The sequence below is a fragment of the Hyla sarda genome, chromosome 1 (genome assembly GCF_029499605.1).
Source record: "Hyla sarda isolate aHylSar1 chromosome 1, aHylSar1.hap1, whole genome shotgun sequence".
NCBI lineage: Eukaryota > Metazoa > Chordata > Amphibia > Anura > Hylidae > Hyla > Hyla sarda.
Window position 1 is genome coordinate 340,641,129 of NC_079189.1, and position 23,231 is coordinate 340,664,359.

General features: G+C 42.1%; 1 long non-coding RNA gene across 1 annotated transcript in view; it reads left to right on the plus strand.

Moving 5' to 3' along the window:
- LOC130307254 (uncharacterized) overlaps nucleotides 1-20,006 on the plus strand; it is a 216,284-nt gene extending 196,278 nt beyond the window's left edge. The window contains exon 3 of the long non-coding RNA XR_008856460.1: nucleotides 19,883-20,006. This is a non-coding gene — a long non-coding RNA (uncharacterized LOC130307254). The remainder of the gene's footprint in view (nucleotides 1-19,882) is intronic.
- Nucleotides 20,007-23,231: the final 3,225 nt, after the last annotated feature.

Here is a 23,231-nt window from a genome sequence, read left to right on the forward strand (position 1 = left end):
AACTCCCATGGAAAATTACATAGTTGATGCAGAGTCTGGTTTTAATCCATAAAGGACATAAATCACCTATTATTCCTAAATGGTTTGGAATAACGTGCTTTAGCCCCCTTTAGGCAGCACATAGAGCCCCCTTTAGGCATCACATTTAGATCCCCCTTTAGGCAGCACATAGATTCCCCCATATTAGGCAGCACATAAATTAGAACCCCCCTTTAGGCAGCACATAGAGCCCCCTTTAGGCAGCACATAGATTCCCCCATATTAGGCAGCACATAGTTAGAGCCTCCCTTTAGGCAGCACATAGAGCCCCCTTTAGGCAGCACATAGATTCCCCCATATTAGGCAGCACATAGTTAGAGCCCCCCTTTAGGCAGCACTGGTTTTATTTCAAAGCCAAAACAGGTATATATATATTTTTTTTTAACAACTGTCACACCAAATGTGATTTCCACTAGTGTGGCAATGAGCAAAAAAGGTTGCCAGCGGAGTACCCTTTTAAGCAGAGGTCCCCAACCAGGGTGCCTCCAGCAGTTGCAAGACACACGGACTGAACTTATAGCCATTTTAATACTGTAGTTACTTGATTGAAGGAACTTAAGTTTTACACTGGAGTACCCCTTTTAACCAGCGGTTCCCTCCCAACCAGGGTGCCTCCAGCTGTTGCAAGACACACGGACTGAACTTATAGCCCTTTTAATACTGTAGTTAGTTGCTTGAAGGAACTTAAGTTTTACACTGGAGTACCCCTTTTAACCAGCGGTTCCCTCCCAACCAGGGTGCCTCCAGCTGTTGCAAGACACATGGACTGAACTTATAGCCCTTTTAATACTGTAGTTAGTTGCTTGAAGGAACTTAAGTTTTACACTGGAGTACCCCTTTTAACCAGCGGTTCTCTCCCAACCAGGGTGCCTCCAGCTGTTGCAAGACACACGGACTGATATTTGAGCCCTAAAAAGGGCTTTTTAGGGTGCTGTCCTTAAAGCAGATGTTAGACTAGTCCTTTAGAAGTAATCTGGACCCTGAATACACCACCTAGCAGCAACCTAGCTAACGCTTTCCCTATAAAGCAGGAGCAGCTTCTCTGTCCCTCCACTTTCTAAGCCTGCAGCATGCCAAATGAAGGTAAAATAGCGTCCGTGCAGGAGGTAAGAGGGTCTGGAAGGGAGGGACTGCTGCTGATTGGCTGTAATGTGTCTGCTGACTGACTCACAGGGTCAAAGTTTACCACAATGTTAAAGTATAGGGGGCAAATCGAACTTCACATATATATTCACCCGGCAACGCGAACATGCTAAGTTCGCCGGGAAATGTTCGCCGGCGAACAATTCGCGACATCTCTAAGTGGCACCTGTCAAGTGGTGGCATACATTAGGCCGCAACTGAGCAAATTAGTTATTTAGGTTGATGTATTGGAAGCAGGAAATGGACAAGCGTAAGGATCTGAGACTTTGAAAAGGGACAACATTTAAACAGCTGGAGTATCTTTAATAGGATTGTGCTTATAAAGTGTTCTAAGTATGTAGTGGCTTGTGCATACTAAAAATCATCAAAGAAAGGACAACCAGAGAAGGTCTTGGGTGCCCAATTTATGTACATGCAGTGCGGAGGCAAGCCAAGGTGAAGGCGAGGTGAAGAAGGGGTCCTGGTCTGATAAAAAGGGGTCCTGGTCTGATAAACATACATTTATCACATTTAAAACTAATTCATCAAAATCTTGTATATTCACTTAAAGGGGTATTCCGGGCAAAAACATCTTATCCCCTATCGAAAGGATGTCTGATGTCACGCCACGCCCCTGCATTCATGTCTATGGGAGGGGGCGTTACGCCCCCTCCCATAGAAATGAATGTAGGGGGCGTGGCATGACGTCACGTCCCCATCTCGGAAGCCCGGCGGTTTCCGAAACTGCAGACGCAGCTATGCATAGAATGTGGGCTGCTGCAGGGAGATCAGACATCTTATCCCCTATCCTTTCGATAGGGGATAAGATGTTTTGGCCAGGAATACCCCTTTAACTTTTTATATTGCAAATAATGAATAAAGCTAGCAGCAATATAACTAGAGAAGACCATAACTGTAGCATACGTATCTGTTCTGGGTTTAAGTGCCTGCTTTGCTGCTCCTGCGGTCCGGCCACAGCATTTTTCTTTACCATGAGGGAGGCCTTATATGTTGCAAGACTGGCTGTCATTGAGTGATGGGACAGCTTTGGCCAATAACTTGTGGTGCCACGGCTGCACCTCCCACAGATAGGATATTTAAATCCCCTTTGTTGATTCAGTGTCTGCCCGTGTTAGGTGAATTTTCCCAGCACAAAACCCCACACCTAGAGAGAGCTCCAGGTGGGCGTGCAAAAGCCCTTCAAAATGCACCCTCCCTTAAAACTTAGCTTTTATTATTGTAATAACCGAAAACTTGTATGAATTTGAAAGAAAACCTATTATTTAAAAGCCCAGCAGCCTCTACCGCTCTATATTTACACAATCTCTCATACGAGAGTAAACATGCGTCCTGTGCCTGCAGCGCTACAGGAGCTAAAAGGGGGATAAACTGCTATTGTTAAAACTTATGATGCACTTCCTCCCCTACATGTTTTGTGAACTTAGTCACGTCATCAGGGGTATCTGAGGCATATGGAACTCGGGGCCCTCTGTCTGATCCTTTATGGACCTCCCCCAGACTAGCCATCCAAACCATCATGCTCCTATCACAGATTATGATTTAGGAGGTAATTTCTTACCTCATATAAGCATTGGCACTTTGTTGTGACCTCCATCCTGTTTGTGTGTGGATTCTCTGATGTTCCGGCGCTGTTATTGAGTGCACATCCGTGATTTTCACGTTACCATATTGTCATGTGATGCAATTCATGATGATCTGCAACATTAATTGTCAATCAAAGCATGTGATTTCTATAGTGACGTTTCTGTGTTTCATTGGTTGTATCCGGCTGTCATAACAAATATAACCCACGTGACATTCCTTAGTCTAAGCCAGCACATGCGCGCGGACTTAAAAACTTAAAAACCAAAGGAATATAGTGACATATATCAACATTGTTAATGATTATTAGGTACCATTATTCACATGTTATTAGATTTAAATGTGGGCTGGCATGTAGGTTGACATATAGCTTACTCTTAGAGCGTCATTATATATTCTTTATATACAACAACAAAAAACGTGGTCTCAAATGGCTGGAGGTGCTCAACCCCAAATGCAGTTGTGCATATATACTGGGGGAGCAGATCCTGCCCTTGTAGTCCGTTGCTAGGGGCGATCCCCAGCATAAAAATGCATACAATGGAGGATGCCTGCAGGGGACTACAAGTGCCACAATAGAATCCTACACCAGATAAACGGTGTGGATGTGTAACAATTAGAATAATACAATACAGAAATTTAGGTGCACTACTGTGGTAGATGTATACAGTGACATTGGCTAATCCCTCAACACTGATGTTAAAATTGAGACATTCGCCAGTGTATCCTTATATAAAGGACACACCAGAGCCCGCACACCAACGCCAAGGTTTCTCAGATGGCACGGGACCTAACGCTAACCTACCTGTGCATAATAAGCAAAAACCAGGGGCCAGTGGGCAATTACAGCAGCACTAGGCCGACATGCAGCCTGCTCCCAGTTCCCTCCAGCGTGACTGAGCACACATACAATGGAAGGGGGGAGAGAGGCTACAAGCCCCACCCAAGTTGGCTGATATAGGTGCATGGCCTCACAGGTGCAACCCTAATGCTGCCTGGAAAGTGTTCAAGGCGCATTAACATATGGAGTTTACACACCTCCACGTATAAATTTACAAACAACAACAAAAAACGTGGTCTCAAATGGCTGGAGGTGCTCAACCCCAAATGCAGTTGTGCATATATACTGGGGGAGCAGATCCTGCCCTTGTAGTCCGTTGCTAGGGGCGATCCCCAGCATAAAAATGCATACAATGGAGGATGCCTGCAGCGGACTACAAGTGCCACAATAGAATCCTACACCAGATAAACGGTGTGGATGTGTAACAATTAGAATAATACAATACCGAAATTTAGGTGCACTACTGTGGTAGATGTATACAGTGACATTGGCTAATCCCTCAACACTGATGTTAAAATTGAGACATTCGCCAGTGTATCCTTATATAAAGGACACACCAGAGCCCGCACACCAACGCCAAGGTTTCTCAGATGTCACGGGACCTAACGCTAACCTACCTGTGCATAATAAGCAAAAACCAGGGGCCAGTGGGCAATTACAGCAGCACTAGGCCGACATGCAGCCTGCTCCCAGTTCCCTCCAGCGTGACTGAGCACACATACAATGGAAGGGGGGAGAGAGGCTACAAGCCCCACCCAAGTTGGCTGATATAGGTGCATGGCCTCACAGGTGCAACCCTAATGCTGCCTGGAAAGTGTTCAAGGCGCATTAACATATGGAGTTTACACACCTCCACGTATAAATTTACAAACAACAACAAAAAACGTGGTCTCAAATGGCTGGAGGTGCTCAACCCCAAATGCAGTTGTGCATATATACTGGGGGAGCAGATCCTGCCCTTGTAGTCCGTTGCTAGGGGCGATCCCCAGCATAAAAATGCATACAATGGAGGATGCCTGCAGCGGACTACAAGTGCCACAATAGAATCCTACACCAGATAAACGGTGTGGATGTGTAACAATTAGAATAATACAATACAGAAATTTAGGTGCACTACTGTGGTAGATGTATACAGTGACATTGGCTAATCCCTCAACACTGATGTTAAAATTGAGACATTCGCCAGTGTATCCTTATATAAAGGACACACCAGAGCCCGCACACCAACGCCAAGGTTTCTCAGATGGCACGGGACCTAACGCTAACCTACCTGTGCATAATAAGCAAAAACCAGGGGCCAGTGGGCAATTACAGCAGCACTAGGCCGACATGCAGCCTGCTCCCAGTTCCCTCCACCGTGACTGAGCACACATACAATGGAAGGGGGGAGAGAGGCTACAAGCCCCACCCAAGTTGGCTGATATAGGTGCATGGCCTCACAGGTGCAACCCTAATGCTGCCTGGAAAGTGTTCAAGGCGCATTAACATATGGAGTTTACACACCTCCACGTATAAATTTACAAACAACAACAAAAAACGTGGTCTCAAATGGCTGGAGGTGCTCAACCCCAAATGCAGTTGTGCATATATACTGGGGGAGCAGATCCTGCCCTTGTAGTCCGTTGCTAGGGGCGATCCCCAGCATAAAAATGCATACAATGGAGGATGCCTGCAGCGGACTACAAGTGCCACAATAGAATCCTACACCAGATAAACGGTGTGGATGTGTAACAATTAGAATAATACAATACAGAAATTTAGGTGCACTACTGTGGTAGATGTATACAGTGACATTGGCTAATCCCTCAACACTGATGTTAAAATTGAGACATTCGCCAGTGTATCCTTATATAAAGGACACACCAGAGCCCGCACACCAACGCCAAGGTTTCTCAGATGGCACGGGACCTAACGCTAACCTACCTGTGCATAATAAGCAAAAACCAGGGGCCAGTGGGCAATTACAGCAGCACTAGGCCGACATGCAGCCTGCTCCCAGTTCCCTCCAGCGTGACTGAGCACACATACAATGGAAGGGGGGAGAGAGGCTACAAGCCCCACCCAAGTTGGCTGATATAGGTGCATGGCCTCACAGGTGCAACCCTAATGCTGCCTGGAAAGTGTTCAAGGCGCATTAACATATGGAGTTTACACACCTCCACGTATAAATTTACAAACAACAACAAAAAACGTGGTCTCAAATGGCTGGAGGTGCTCAACCCCAAATGCAGTTGTGCATATATACTGGGGGAGCAGATCCTGCCCTTGTAGTCCGTTGCTAGGGGCGATCCCCAGCATAAAAATGCATACAATGGAGGATGCCTGCAGCGGACTACAAGTGCCACAATAGAATCCTACACCAGATAAACGGTGTGGATGTGTAACAATTAGAATAATACAATACAGAAATTTAGGTGCACTACTGTGTTATATGTTTAAGGTGCACTACTGTGTTATATGTTTAATTGGCACTCAAAGAAAAGGATATCTCCAATCCCTCTTATATATTTAAATATTAGAAATGTGACAGTTCTTTATGTCAAGATGCAATTTTCCCTTGACTCCTCCAATATTTAGCTGCAAAAAAAAACGAATTTTAATGATTATCACATAATCTTATTGGCGTGTATATGAAGAAAAAAAAAACAGCTCCAATTGCAGACCTCCATAAACCAACATTTCACTCCAATGCTTCATCCGGGGCCCGGGCCTTGGAGCGAAACGTAGGGTTATGGAGGTCTGCATACACAATGCTCCCATTATGGGAATTACTTTTATTATTAAACTATGTATACACTGTGTTTACCTTTAGTCATTTTGACCCTGTGGTCTGTATATTAGGTGCACTTTACCACTTTACTTTTTACTTATGTACTGTAATCACTAGGGTCTTTTGTTTACTATTGGTAAATTGCACTACTCAGCTGTATGCCATGTGCTTAGCCTACATGTGTTAGTCGGTTTTCACCAGTAGCATTAATACCACTCTTTGGATAACTCTCAGCATTTTAAATGTTTTTAAATTCATGTTTTTTATGTTAAATAAAGTTATTAGAGATGAGCAAACTTTTGAAAAATTCGATTAGGCGGATGCGCATAATTTTCCGGAACAATTCGGTTTGGTCTGAATTTATTCACAGCAAATCCATATTAAAATCATTTATTGCTGGCCGAGACCATATAGTAGCTGAATGGCACAGCCTGGAGTTGGCTGGAGCATGAGGAAACCATATAGTGGCGAAATGGCACAGTCTGGAGTTGGCAGCAGCAGGATTAAAACATTTAGTGTCTGAATGGCACAGCCTAGAGTTTGTGGCAGCATGAGGAAACCATAAAGTGGCTGTGGTGAAGCATGAGGAAACCAAATAGTGGCTGAATGGCACAGCTTGGAGTTGGCTGAAGCATGAGGAAACCATATAGTGGCTGAATAGCACAGCCTGGAGTTTGCTGAAGCATGAGGAGACTATATAGTGGCTGAATGGCACAGCCTGGAGTTGGCGGCAGCATGAGTAGAACATATAGTGGCTGATTGGCACAGCCTAGAGTTTGTGGCAGCATGAGGAGACCATATACTGTCTGGATGGCACAGCCTGGAGGTGGCTAAAGCATGAGGAGACCATATATTGGCTGAATGACACAGCCTGGAGTTGGTGGCAGCATGAATAGAACATATAGTGGCTGAATGGCACAGCTTGGAGTTTGTGGCAGCATGAGGAGACCATATATTGTCTGAATGGCACAGCCTGGAGGTGGCTGAAGCATGAGGAGACCATATAGTGGGTGAATGGCCCAGCCTGGAGTTGGCTGAAGCATGAGTAGATCATATAGTGGGTGAATGGCACAGCCTGGAGTTGGCGGAAGCATGAGTAGAACATATAGTGGCTGAATGGCACAGCCTGGAGGTGGCTGAAGCATGAGGAGACCATATAGTGGCTGAATGAGACAGCCTGGAGGTGGCAGCAGCAGTATCAGGAGTCCTGAAAGTGACCCTGTGCCAGTGTGGTGCCTTGGGTGGCAATACCAGTACCCAGTGATGAAGTTGGGTGAAAAAAGGTCTCATGCAGAGGAATGCTTGTAAATGGGGAGCAGCGCTTTAAATCTGTTTGGCACTATCAATGCCTCGGAATGAAGTGTTTGTGTGGCACCATGGTCAACCTACTCTGATACATAAGGCATTGGTGGGTAGAAATCCTGGTTGATCCATGCCTGATTCAGATTCACAAAGGTCAGTCTCTCCACATTTTTCGTGGACAGACGAGTTCTCCTTGGGGAGATTATGGCCACCGCCACACCAAACACCCGCTCTGATGGCACACTACTAGCCGGGAAGGACAGCTTTTCCAGGGAAAACTCTGCTAGTTGCGGCCACAAATCAAGTTTGGCTGCCCAGAAGTCCTGCGGATCTTCAAGGTGTGTTGGCATGGGCATGTCAAGGTATGCCACCACCTACTGGTTCAGGTCCTGTTCCAGGTCCACCTGCTGCTGATGAGTTGCTTCACTATGCGGGTGAAGAAAGGTACTCATCAGCGACTGTAGACTCAGGCTGCTGCTGATGGAGCTGGTACTGTTCCTGCCATCCTACCCTGCCCCTCCAGCCATGGCAGTGGAAGGTGAGCGCAGAGGGCACCCCGATTCAGACCTGCGAGAAGATGGATGATGGCGCCCATAGACATCGGCCAACTGACTACATAGGATGCCTCTATAGTAGTGTTGCTTTCGAATATTCGCAATGCGAATTTTATTCGCGAATATTGCATATTCGCGAATTTGCGAATATTCGCGAATATAGCGCTTTATATTCATAATTACGAATATTCTTTTTTTATTTTTTATTTTTTTTCACAGTACACATGACAGTGATCATCCCTCTCTGCTTCCAGCTTGTGTGATGTAAAGAAGGCTCTAATACTACTGTTTGAGACTGACGTGCAAATTTTCGCACATATGAAAATTTGCATATGCAAATTTTCGCTCATGGTAACTTTGGTTTATGCTAATTTTCACATATGCTAATTTTCGGATGCGCGAATTTTCGATTGTGAAAATTAGCATAAACAAAATTAGCATAAGTGAAAATTTGCATATGCGAAAATATTACGAATATGCGAATTTAGCGGATATATGACGAATATTCATCCATATATTCGCGAAATATCGCGAATTCGAATATGGCCTATGCCGCTCAACACTACTCTATAGTAGGTCAGTTTGTCCTCCCTCTCAGTGGGTGTAAAATAGGCTCCTATTTTGTGTCAGTTGCGAGGGTCCACTAAGGTGGAGAGCCAGAAGTCATCCCGCTGCCTAATGGTGACAATTCGGGGGTCACTACGTAAGCAAGGGAGCATGCATCGTGCCATTTGTGCAAGTGACTAGGAGGGACTCCTTGCCTCCATCTCCACTGCATGCTGCCACTGTGTGTCTGGGTCCTCTGTCTCGCCTTCCTCATAACCCTCTAGGTCCTCTGGCTGCTGCTGCTCCTCCTCTCCTGTCAGATTACTAGAAAAACTGCCCATTTGGCGCAACCTAAACTTTGATCCACTGTGCCCCTCCCCCTCCTCCAGTTCAGCCCCTACAGGGCTCATGTGGCCGTGAGATGTAGGCGCCACGTCTCCATTGCCCTGACCAGTCATCATTTCCAACACGTGTTGTAAGAAATTAAGCAGTGGAATGACATTGTTCATCCTGTAATCCTGGTCACAGACGAATAATGTGGCTTCTTCAAAGGGCCTGAGCAAACAGCAGGTGTCACGTATGAGCTGCCACTGGTTGACATTGAAGTAACACAGGGGAGTACCCCTATCCGTTCTGATGCTGCAGCTCAAGGAGGGTGTGCTTTGCGGTGTACGAGTGTCTGAAGTGCATGCAAAGTTTCCTTCCCATTGTTAGGATGTCTTGCAAATGGGGAGAACACTTCAGGGACTGCTTGACAACCAGATTGAACACATGTGCCATGCAGGGCGCATGGCTCAGCTTTCCCAGTCGCAGCGCAGACAAAATTTTCTTCCCGTTGTCAGTCACAATGGTTCCCATTTCCATTTTTCGTGGAGTAAGCCGTGCTCCAATTTCTTTACAAATCACTTTTAGCAGTTCCTTCCCTGTCTGACTCCGTTCGCCATTGCAAACCATGTGAAGAACAGTGTGAAACTGCCGTGCCCTGCACACATGGTATCCTGAAGTGGCACTGAGACTTGTCTGGGCAGTAGAGGTTGAGGATATGGTGGAGGAGGAGGAGGCGGAGTCGCACTCTGTAACAGGACCAATGGCCTGAGAGCATGTAGGAGGAAGCGGCGTGACCTGACCAAGTATGTGTTTTGGCTGTGCAGGAACCACATTCACCCAGTGAGGTGTAAAGGACATGTATTGTCCCTGACCATAGTTACAGCTCTAGATGTCGGCGCTGCCGTGCACTTTGGTACACACTGACAGGCTCAAGGACTGGCCCTCCTTCTCTTTCACAAAATTGTGCATGGCTGGTACTGCCTTCTTTGCAAAGAAATTACAGCTTGGCACTTTCCACCTCGGCTCTGCACAAGCCATCAGCTCTCTGTAAGGTGCAGAGTTCACTACTTGAACAGGGAGGGACTTCAGCACCAGCAACTTAGACAAGACCACATTCAGCTTCTGCGCTGTTGGATGAGTGGGCGCATACTGTTGTCTCTTGGACATGGCTTCGCCGATGGATTGTTGTTGGCAGAATGACTGACTAAAAGTAAGAGGAGCAGGAGCATCTGGAGCGACAGAAGGAGGGTATGACACACAGATCCCTTCAGCTGAGGTGGTGGAGCCTTGGCTGGCTGAAAAAGGGAGCGGTGCCACTAGGTAATGCAGCAGGCTGGACCACTACATAAGAGCCAAGGTTCTCCCAGGCTGTTTTATTATGGCGCAGCATATGTTGATGCAGGGCCGTGGTGCCAACATTGGGACCCTCTCCATGCTTCACCTTCTGCCGACATATCTTGCATGTGGCTATGTTAATCTCCTCCGGATGCTTGATGAAAAACTGCCACATCGCTGAGTAGCTGATTTTCCCACCAGGAACCCCTGTTTCACTACCTCCCGGAAAGGTAGGCTGCCGCGAAGAAGGTGGTCTACCCCGGGCACGTTTGGCTCCAGAATGTCTACTTCTGCCACCATGCTGACTGCCAAACATGCTATCATCATCATTGAGTTGTGTCTGCACACCACTGATGTCCTCCTCAGGTTCCTCAACAGTGTCTGCTTCAGGACCCTGAACGCTAGCTACACCGCCTCCCATGTCACTCTCCTCATCACTAATTGCCCACGTAGCGGAGGAAGCGGCGGATGTCTCCTCCACTTCTTCGCTGGGCAGTAGCTGCTGACTGTCCTCTATTAGATCATCCTCACTGAATAGTGGAGCTGAACCCACAGCATAAGATACTTCTTTTAGGGGAGGGAACAGCATAGGACAGAGGCAATGGGAGGACAGGGACTGCTTCCGGGCCATGCCAACTGAGGGTTGTGTCTGAAGAACCCACAAACTGTTGACTGGAGGTATCAGATGTCACTTGTGATGAAGTGGGTGACCGCGTTAACCAATCGATCATGGCAGATCGGTTGCTGGTTGAGACACGACCACTAGCTGATACTGGGAGCTCAGGCCTCTCGCTGTGACTCCTGCCGCCACTCGCTCCTAGTATGCTGTGACCTCTACCTGCGCCAGATGAATTTACACCTCTGCCACTCCTCTGTGCATGTCCTGGCACTTCTCTGACTGACATACTTAGTGCGTATATGAGGGGAGTACAATACGTTTCACTATGCTTAAAATAGTATTTGTCTAGAACAGCAGCAGGTGTGTACCTTTGGCTGTCCTTTCACAGTATCTAGGCCCTTGACAGATTAACAGGTACAAAATAGTACACTACTTAGATGTAGGTATGTGGTACATTATGCTTAACAAAACATATTTTAGTAAAACCCCAGCCGGTGATTACTTTTCCCTGGCCTTTCACAGTAACTAGGCCAGTGAGAGTTTAACAGGTACAAAATATTACACTGAGATGTAGGTATCTGGTATGCACTTATGAGGACAGAAAAATGAACTACAGTATGATTTAAAACATATTGGAGTAAAACACCAGACAGTGATTACTTTTGCCTGGACTTTCACAGTATCTAGGCCCTTGACAGATTAACAGCTACAAACTAGTACACTACTAAGATGTAGGTATGTGATATGCACTTATGAGGGCAGAAAAATGCGCTTAAAAAAAAAAAATTTTGCACAACACCAACAGTACACAACAGTGCTGCAGCACACAAAAGCAGTGTACTAATCCCAAAATTGAACTCTGTCAAAGACTATTAGGAATGGATTGCTGGGTATTACACCGTCTACAGACTAGTATAACCAGCAGATGATTTGTTGTGGAACAAATACATAGAATTGCGCTGAAAAATTATTTCTGCCTCCTCTGCTAAGGTTTATGAAGTTGAGGCAGTTTGTTGAAATATATGAGGCAACAGACAGCTTTCTTCCCCTCTCTTTAATTCAATGCTGTAGAAAGTGACTGGGAGGTTAATGGCTGCAGTAAAAATCCTTTTAAGTGAAAAAAAAATCATTGCTATCTGTCCACCAGAACGCTGATGTGACTAGGAGGTGAAATGCTGCTGAAAAAATCTTCTCTGTGTAACATACAGGCTGTCCGTCCTTTCTCTCTGCAGTGTAATGAATGAAGTGACTAGCCTGAATATGGCTGCCAATTATATAGGGCTGAGACATCACAGGGGTGACTACCTGCTGATAGGCTGCATCCTGCATATCTTTCAGTGTCATTCCGCCTACCGTTATTCCTACCTTCCCAGAGTTCCTTGCCCCATGTCTTAACATGTGGATTCGCCATTTTAGATGCCCTGGAGCCTGGACCGCACTAAATGGAGTTTAATGAAGCGATTTTTCATAAAATTGAAACAAATTTGGATTTGTCATCTTTGATTCGCTCATCTCTAAAAGTTATCATTAGTTGATCGCTATAAACTTGTTTCTATTGTATTTTTGTTAGTTTTCTATGGGCGTAGCTCTATTACCCTAGGGACTGCATTGTTAATATTATTTTTTTCCAATATACAACTTCGGGCAACTGCAGTGGGCCACATTAACAGTATTTCTCATAGAGCAGTTAATAAACTGTCTAATGTGGTATACCCAACCATCCACTGGATTCCTAAATTCTCTTATTTTTGGTATAAACTTGCAAAAATCACAGTGACCACAAGGGAAGGAGCCCACACTTTTCTCGACTATTGGATTGCTCTCATTGTATGAGGAAAAATGGCTGCGGTCTTGGAGGTCCTTCAAATTAGGTCCTTGCCTGAATGTCAACATTGGTCTATTGCCCACAACTTCTCTGAGGTCTTTGTCAGCTTGAAGATTTGGCCAGAATCTCTGCATAATATTGGTCACTCTCGTGGCATAACCATCGAATGTTCCAATACATCTGATATATTTCTGCGGGGGTGATTGTCTAACGGAGGATAGAAGAGCCTTTCTATCACTCCTCCTGGCTCTGTTATAGGCCTTCGGATAACCCTGAACTGTGAACCTTCTGCAGAGTTTTTTACATTGCTCTTTAAATGTCCCTCCTTAGGAACAATTTCATTTTGCTCTTAAGAATTGTCCTACAGGAATGCTCTTTTTGAGAGCATTTTGGTGCCAGCTATGCCAATAATCCGTTGATAGAAGAAGGTTTACGGAAAACATGTGTCTGTATTTTATTATCCATATCAATGTAAATTGATAAATCCCCAAAATGTATGTGCCTGCCCCCTATTTCATAAGTGAAGTGCATCCCAATTATGTTATTATTGAGGGCCTCCATAAATGACGTGAAAAAAGTGCTATCCGCATCCCACAAAATAAAAACATCATCTATAAACCTTCCCAAAATAAAACGTGTTTATTGTATTCGTGATACTCCTCTGAAAAAAAAGTGTCTTCCCACCACCCTAAAAAAAAAAAAGATTTGCATAATTTGGTGCACACGTGGACCCCATTGCAGTGCCCTTTGTTTGAAAATAAAAAGTGTCATTAAGTAGAAAATAATTATGTGTTAATGCAAATAACAAATCAGTGACAAATTTGGTGTTTTCTTTAAAGTCAATACTACGTGTGTTCAAGTACTTTTTCACTGCTGTGATCCCAAGTTCATGTTTAATATTTGAGTATAGACTCTCAACATCTATGCTCATCAACATGGTGGTGTCTGCGACGGTTATATCCTGGAGTTGCTTAATTGTATCATTTGTATCCTTCAGATACGAAGGTAATGATTAAACCAACATTATGTGTAACACTTGAAGATCTTTCAATTCGTTTAGAAAGGACACTGTAGGGCATGTTTTGAGTCTTTGATATTTTTCTGTATCTTCCAAGAGGGCCATGGTCATTCTTATGTATTCCTCCCTGTCCATAATTACTATATTACCACCTTTGTCTGAGAGCTTGATAATTATATCAGAGAAGTTGTGGGTAATAGACCAATGTTGACATTAAGGTGAGGACCTAATTTGAAGGACCTTCTAGTCCACAGCCATTTTTCCTCATACAATGAGGGCAATCCAATAGTTGAGAAAAGTGATCTTCTTCCCTTGTGGTCATTGTGATTTTTATACCAAAAATAAAATAATTTAGGAATCCAGTGGATGGTCAGGTATACCACATTAGACAGCTCATTAACTGCTCTACGACAAATACTGTTTATGCGGCCAAATGCAGTTGTCCAAAGTTGTATATTGGAAAAACTAGCCAAGAATTCAAGAGATGGATGTCCAAACATTTAAGTACCATACGCACAGTGACATGCATTTAGCCAGACATATGAGGACAATACATAAGGACCAGATTTTTTACCTTAAATTCTGGGAGATATGTTAAAAGACCATAGGCCAATGTAAGGGTAATATGGAAAAGCCAAGAGTCAATATGGATTTTTAGATTGGGAAGTTAAAGTCCCTTTGGACTTAATGAGGATTTTTCTTTTTCTGCATTTTTGTAACTGTACCTTACAACCTAATAATAATATTTTGCTATATACATATATGTAAAGATAATTTTAAATGTGAAAGAGCCACATTTGGTAGGGCCCTACAATCATAGTATGCAGTGTAATTATACCATTCATTGAGTTGAAGACCTTTGACATCCAAGTTGAATTTTGAATTACCAGCGGATCCTTTCACTCGGAGCTCGTTTGAAATAATATATATTGAAGTAGAGTAGTAGACTTAGTGGAATCCACTGTTAATGGAATAATGTATGGGGCAAATCTAGCAGTAATTCACCATATATTGTGACATGTGAAAGAATAAGATTGCCTTTATATATATGTAATGTGGTCATCGGAATAAAACAATTTGTCTTCCTGTTTTTTGCTTTTTTCATATCTTCACCAATAAGATCACGTGATAATCATTAAAATTAGATTATTTTGCAGCTAAATATGGGAGGAGTCAAGTGAAAATTGTATCTTGACAGAAAGAACTGTCACATTTATAATATTTAAATGTATGAGAGGGATTGGAGTTATTGATTTCTTTGAGTGACAATTAAACATATAAAGAATATATAATGATGCTCTAAGAGTAAGCTATATGCCAGCCCCCATTTAAATCTAATAACATGTGAATAATGGTACCTAATATTCACTAACAATGTTGATATATGTCCCTATATTCCTTCGGTTTTTAAGTTTTTAAGTCCGCGCGCATGCGCTGGCTTAGAATAAGGAATGTCACGTGGGTTATATTTGTTATGACAGCCGGATACAATCAATGAAACACAGAAATGTCACTATAGAAATCACATGCTTTGATTGACAATTAATGTTGCAGATCATCATGAATTGCATCACATGACAATATGGTAACGTGACTATCCCGGATGTGCGCTGGAGAACAGCGCCGGAACTTCAGAGAATCCACACACAAACAGGATGGAGGTCACAACAAAGTGTAGACACTTACATGAGGTACGAAATGACCTCTTAAAATCTGTGAGGAGCATGATGTATACAAAGTTTCAAGCGATCTCAGGATTGGATGGCTAGTCTGGGGGAGGTCCTTCTAATGTCCATAAAGGATCAGACAGAGGGCCCCTGAGTGCCATATGCCTCAGATACCCCTGATGATGTGACTAAGGTCACAAAACATGTAGGGGAGGAAGTGCATCTTAAGTTTTAACAACAGCAGTTTATCCACCTATTAGCTCCTGTAGCGCTGCAGGCACAGGACGCATGTTTACTCTCGTATGAGAGATTGTGTAAATATAGAGTGGTAAATGCTGCTGGGCTTTTAACTAATAGGTTTCCTTTCAAATTCATACAAGTTTTAGATTATCACAATAATAAAAGGTAAGTTTTAAAGGAGGGTACATTTTGAAGGGGTTTTACACCCCCATCTGGAGCTCTCTCTAGGTGTGAGGTTTGCTGTTGTGTTACATGATTCAACCCCAGCACCATTTCATGGGCATTTATTTCTATATAAGTGAATTTTCCCTGCACTCAGGTTTGTACCGTAAATTGATAAGTTATCTGTGTATCTGACCTTCTGCCTGTTACTTGACTTTCCTTTGCCCTATGTTCTGTACTTTAGCTGCCCTCTGGCTTTGGAATCTTGGCTTATCCCTGATTAACCATTTGTTTGCTGACTTGGTACCTTTCTGCCTGATTGTTGCTGACCAGGACTGACTGAAAATTATTTATGCCCTTGCTCCTTTGTTCAGTGTAGGGACTGTTTCCCAGTTGGGCTCTGCAGTTTAGGGCAGATCATCCAAACAGGTAGGGACAATGATTAGGGCTAGCACCAGGGCTGCACTACTCCCTACTCAAGATTTGACAGTAACATGAACATTATACTGGGTCTACTCCTGTCTCTACCCTGCCAGTAGAGAAACCCATGCAACTGATTATGACCCCTCAGAAACGGAGAGAATTCTACAAGAGCAAGGGTCTGTGCTTCTACCGTGAAGATGGCAACCATGTCCTCAAGTCTTGTACCAGATGCAAGTAGTCGGGAACCTCCAACTCCTAGATGCTTATCAGAGAAGGCCATTGAGGCACACAAGTATTTCCCAAAGATAATGCTAAAGTTTTAATCCCTGCTTGCATTTAAGTATTCTGACCAACCCTATACGGGTGATTGGAGTAGATGATACACCTCTGGACTGTAGAAAAATTGTGTAGATTTACTTTGTAGGTTTCTTGAATTTTGAAGAAATGTTCCTTTTTTGTTATAAAAAAATCCATCTGCAAATATTATTTTCATTCTTAATTGGTTGAAAGCTCATAATCCTGTCTTCAATTGGGCTTCTGGAGAGTTGGTTTAACTCCTTGGGGACAGAGGGTTTTTCAGTTTTTGCACTTTCATTTTTTCCTCCTTACCTTTTAAAAATCATAACCCTTTCAATTCTGCACATAAAAATCCATCTGATGTCTTATTTTTTGCACCACCAATTCTACTTTGTAATGACATCAGTCATTTTTCCCAAAAATCTAGGGCAAAATGGAAAAAAAAATATTGTGCGACAAAATTGAAGAAAAAATGCCATTTTGTAAATTTTGGGGGCTTCCGTTTTTACGCAGTACATTTTCAGTAAAAATGACACCTTATCTTTATTCTGTAGATCCAAACAATTAAAGTGATACCCTACTTATATAGGTTTGATTTTGTCGTAGTTCTGGAAAAAATCCTCACTACATGCAGGAAAATTAATACGTTTAAAATTGTAATCTTCTGACCCCTATAACTTTTTTATTTATCTGCGTACGGCGTGGTATGAGGGTTAATTTTTTGCACCGTGAACTTATACGTTTAAAATTGTCATCTTCTGACCCCTATAACTTTTTTATTTATCCGCATACGGCGTGGTATGAAGGCTCATTTTTTTGCGCCAAAAATACGATATTTCCGAATTAGGCATTTTTTTGCGTGTTCGCCATTGGCCGTGCGATTTAATTAACGATATGTTTTTATAATTCGGACATTTCCGCACGTGGCGATACCACATATGTTTATTTTTATTTACACAGTTTTGTTTTTTTTTAAATGGGAAAAGGGGGGTGATTTAAACTTTTATTAGGGAAGGGGTTAAATGATCTTTACTCACTTTCTTTTTCCACATTTTGCAGTGTTATAGTTCTCATAGAGGGCTATTACACTGCACACACTGATCTTTTACATTGATCAATGGTTTTTCATAGGAATAATTCCGCCGCTTTTCTGCTCATGCCTGGATCTCAGGCATTGAGCAGTCATTTGGCGATCGGACAGCGAGGAGGAAGGTAGGGACCCTCCTGCTGTCCTGTAAACTGTTTCATCGTGGCGCTCCAGAACAGCCCCCTGAGCTAACAAGCAATGGTTCAATTTCACCTTAGACACCGCGACTAAAGGGTTAATAGCGCCCTCCGTCCCCAAGAGGTTAAAGGGGTATTCCAGGAATTTTTTTTATTTGACTATACTACAGGGGCTGTAAAGTTAGTGTAGTTCATAATATAGTGTCTTTACCTGTGTGTGACAATTTTCTTACAATTCTTATGTGATTTTCACCCCAAGATTTATTTTTAACAGCATACAAAATGACTGTTGTCTCTTTTTTCCCAGGTTGCAATGTGGCAAAGACCTGGTGCACTAGTCAGCTGATGACAGGGAACCTGTCTGCTTCAATGGGTGGAGTGATCGCTTGGTGGGATAGAGATCAATCTGCAACTAATGCAACAGCTGTAGGCACCCTGATTGAAAACCACAGGTCTTTTGAATGGATGCAGCTCATTTATGTTTCAATGGGTGGGGTGGCTGATGTGTGGGAGGGAGGAAAATGGAATTATGGGATTTGTAGGCAAAAAAAGAAAACTCAAACAGGAAATTCCAGCTACAAAAGCTAGCAAAAGTCTTATGGTAATGTCCCAACATAGCCATTTAGCCCCATGACAAGTGCAGATCCTTCCTAAGCATGTCCATTACTGTCTGGCAGGTACGTACTAAAATCATCTTATGGTGGATAACCCCTTTAAGTGGGGACATAAATGTATTAAGAAATATATGTTTATAAAACTGGCCAGTCTCTGTGTGGAGGATAGTTGGGGGCCGTTGTTTAGTAGTGATGAGCGCCATACGCCATATTCAAAATTGCGATATCTCACGCAATGCGCATGCATGTGTGTGCATGTGGATAACTATCTAAGTATCTATCTATATTATCTATCTATCCATCTATCTATCTCCTAATATTCTTTAGTGACGATATTCGCAAATATTAGGATATTCGCGAATATTCGCATATTCACATATTCGCGAAAATTTGCTCTCCAGTCTAATACAGAAAATAGTATAGGAGCCTTCTTTAGACCACAAGCTGGAAGCAAGGAGGGACGAGATCATTGTGATGTGTTCTGTGGGGAAAAAATTACGAATATTCGTAAATTGCGAATATATATATATATATATATATATATATATATATATATATATATAGTGCTATATTTGCCATATTCACGAATAAGTGATAATGTGAATTTCACAATAAATATTCGAATTGCGAATATTCGCGCTCAACACTATTGTTTAGGGTGGATTGCCCAAGCAGGTAGGGACAGTGGTTTGGTGCAGCATCAGGGCTGCACTGCTCCCTACTATATTGCAGACATTTTGTAATTGTTGGGAGAATGATTTATATATATATATATATATATATATATATATATATATATACACATACATACACTGAGCAACTGCAATATTTACATGTAGAAATAGGGCTGCATTTTCTATAATATATTAACAAGTTTATTTATTTATTGTAACATGGACAATTATCATTCATTTTCAAGCTGTGTTAATGACTGATAACTCTTCAATTTTAAAGGTAGAATGACACTTTCTTTATAGCAAATTATATGGATTTTTAGCTTCCAGGTCTTCACCAGGTCTAATTCTGAAATATCCCAGTGACATAGTAGAAGATATAAAAAGTCACTTAAAAATTATTTCTACATTTATTTTTGTAAAAACTACAATATTTACCTGTAAGAATCTATTAATCCACAATAATTGCATCTATACTAAATAAAGTTTCCTATGCTCTATAAAGAACACATTAATCTTCATAGTGAACCACTCAGCAGTGTTATTCTTCCAGGTGACCCGCAACAGTTTAATATGCTCTCTTTAACACAATGTTATGGGCTCTTCACTTTTGGAGCCTTTTATTATGCGTACACCTTAAATAAAGATTTGAGATCAGATAAGAATCTGTTTATTCTTTAGGGAGTTTGACAATGGACACAGCAAAATGGCTCAAGAATTCATGACCTCAGCTGGTGGTCTTTAAGTGATCAACATCTGTCAAGAGATTCTATAAGCCTCGGTCAGTCAAGAAGACTTTTGAAAGCATTGGCATAAAATAACAAAAAAGTTTTTGTTTTTTGTTGGAAAACTATGTCAACATTAATTAAAAGATATAAAGATGTTCAAACAAGGTATGTTTCTTGTTGCTAGTTGGTGTATTGGCAGATGAATAAAGCAAGGAATCTTGTTAGACCTGAATTGAAGTGGACCCTCAGATGGAAGGCCAAGTAGAAGTTTAGAACAACTACTTTACTACTTAATTGACTGTTACAACTTTACAGCCACTTCATTCATTTCTTACAAATACAATCCATCACCAATTTGACTTGTCTAGAAAAGCATATTACACAATCAATTGTGGTAAAAAGACTTGAAGCTGAAAAAAAAACTACATTGGAATGACATGTCCTATAGAATTTAGTGACAACCTGAAATAGAAAAGTAATTTGTATTCAATAACCTGGTTTTGCTGTCATACCTCTGGAGCCTTAAAGATGGTAGACGCTGATGTCTGAGTTTGTCTTACCTGTCAGACATATCTTATGTCTATGACTTCTTAGAGAGTGATATTTAGGTATTGTAAAATTTAATTTAGCTTTTCTGAAAGGGTGTAATACATTGGCCCTCATTTACAAACAGCATTCCGACTCTTTTTGTCAGGTTGTGCGCCTAAATTCTGTGTAAATTCTGAATGTGTGACATAAAAAACCAGACAGAATCAGAAAAACTCAGAGGTCGTGGTGTTCGGGAAAAGAGGCGTGTTTCCTAAATCTCATCCCAAATCACTTGTCTTTTCTGAAAACCACTCTGAAAATCGTAAATTTTCTGGGAAGAAAACCCTACACTTTAAAGCATATATAAAGTTTCCAGAGTAAATTAGTAAATACCATGTAAAAAAAAAGGTCAGAACAGCAAAAAACACAACAAAACCTACACTTCACTCTTAGTAAATCCGGGCCATTGTCTTCATACCAATTTATACTATAATAGATTTTTATATTGAAATAATAGGATAAAACACACCAGCAGGAATCTGACTTTATTTGTTAATTGTTAAAATGTTTATTTGTTTATTGTAAAAAATGTACATATTAAAAAATATATATAGCAAATATTTATCTTGTTTTTTTTCTAGATAAAAAATATTGCTGGTGATCAAGCAGTCAAGCAAGTGACTTTGACAAGAGACAACTGGGCCAGAGCATCTTTAAAACAGCAGTCCCTGTAGGGTGTTCATGGTATGTAATGCTAAAGGTTTATTCCTGTATGAAAACAAATTGACATGTTGCTGAAGGAGCAGTAAAAAAATAAAATAAAAAAATTCAAAATCACAAATCTTGGTGCTTGGTGCTGTTGCTAAGAAGAAGAAGCAGGACCTTAGTCAATTGCTGTTCACAGTGGTGTCCTACCTAAGTCAGAACTTGGCTGGGCAAGCAGGTCTTACTCAGAAGACTTCTCTTGGGAGTAACAATAAGAACCGATCAGCGAGAGACAAGAAGAAGCTAAAACAGGAGCTGTGCGGAACAGACCATGCTTTTTGACTTGTTTATTATTGTTTACCACTCCCTCCCAAACATATGAAATGTTTGTTTAATACTGATATATCCCTCTAAAGTCCCTTAAAACCTATCATTTGAACAAACATGCCAGAATTTTGTATTGGTGAGGGTCCGGGTGTATATGGAATTACTCACTCCCGTAGGTGGTCATGGTGAACTCTATAAAATAATTCAAAAGGGGTCTGGATGCATTTTTGGAGAGTAATAACATTGCTAGTTATGTATGCTAGATTTATAGGGGACAGAAAGTTGATCCAGGAATTTATTCTGACTGCCATATTTGGAGTCGGGAAGGAATTTTTAAGAGGGTTTTTTTCCTTCCTCTGGATTAACTCAGTAAGGACTCATTAGGGATATAGCTTGAACTTGATGGACTCTGGTCTTTTTTCAACCTTATGAACTATGTTACTATGTTACTATGTCTAAAGGAATTCTGGTACTTTTGTATACTGCTGATTTTAGTTGTACAGAGCAGAGATGAAGGGGCAGAGCGGGAGCAGACATGCGCTTCTGCCGATTCATTCTAGTGACTAGTAGGGGTCTTAATACCTGGATGCCCACTGATACAAATTTCTGAGATGTCAATATGTCAGAGGTTTGTTCAAATGATTGGCACTCTTTAAAAGGATAGACCATTTGTATTTGATCAGTAAGAGTACAACAGTGGGCAACCCTGCTAAGACGCCATTTTCCACAGCATCGATATATTCAGTATATAGAGCTTGAAGCAGACAGCTCTGTATACTGTGTAGTGGATGTTACTGCAGCTCATTGAAGTGAATAATTTTTTTTCCCATTATTATAGTAATCGGTGACAGATGTAAACATCTGTAATGCTGCAGGTTGGCAACCACCAGCATTCCATGTGTCCTGGTTTTTACCAGCGTCAAGCTTTATTCTCTATGCCATGTGTCTACAGTATTTTTTTGGTCTTCATGCAAATGACTGTCAACCCTGCTGCTACCTGTGCTCCTACCTAGTCAATACATCAGGCAAGTGGTGGAAGCGGGCATGGTTTAATCTTGTATTTTACAGGCAGTGCACACAACACTCACAATGTTGGAGTGACACTTAGGCTGGGTTCACATATTTCAGGTGTCTGGCATAGTTTTCCTCCGGCGAGCACCGGAGGGAAACTGATGCTAGAACCGATCCCATTCATTTCAATAGCATAGTTCACAATCATCCAACATTTCAATTTTGATGCTGGATGGTTGGACAGGCTGGAGGGCACCGGACAGGGGAACGCAGCTTAATGCGTTCCCTTGTCTGCTGTGCACAAACAATGGACGCCAGATGCCATACAACTGATGACAACTTGTCATCAGTTGTGGAATCAGTTGCGTCTAGATTTAGGCTGAGTTCACTTATGCCGGATGCAGGACATATGTGAACCCAGCCTTACAGGGACAATGTCAGGTATCTAGTGGGGAACCTAAAAAGGGGAAACTTGGACTGAGAACTGCTTGGACACATAGGAAAACTTGTGAGAAACTGGGATTTATTTTTGGCCTGATATTGGATAAATCGTTTAAACATCAAGGCAGGAGAAGAGATACCATATAAACACAATGGTTCATTAGGGTCTGGACTTGGCAAAAAATAAAATATTAATTTGACTCTTTGTCTTCATCGGGCCTACTGTGAAAATGCTACATACATTGTTAACCCCTTAACGACGCAGGACGTAAATGTACGTCCTGGTGAGC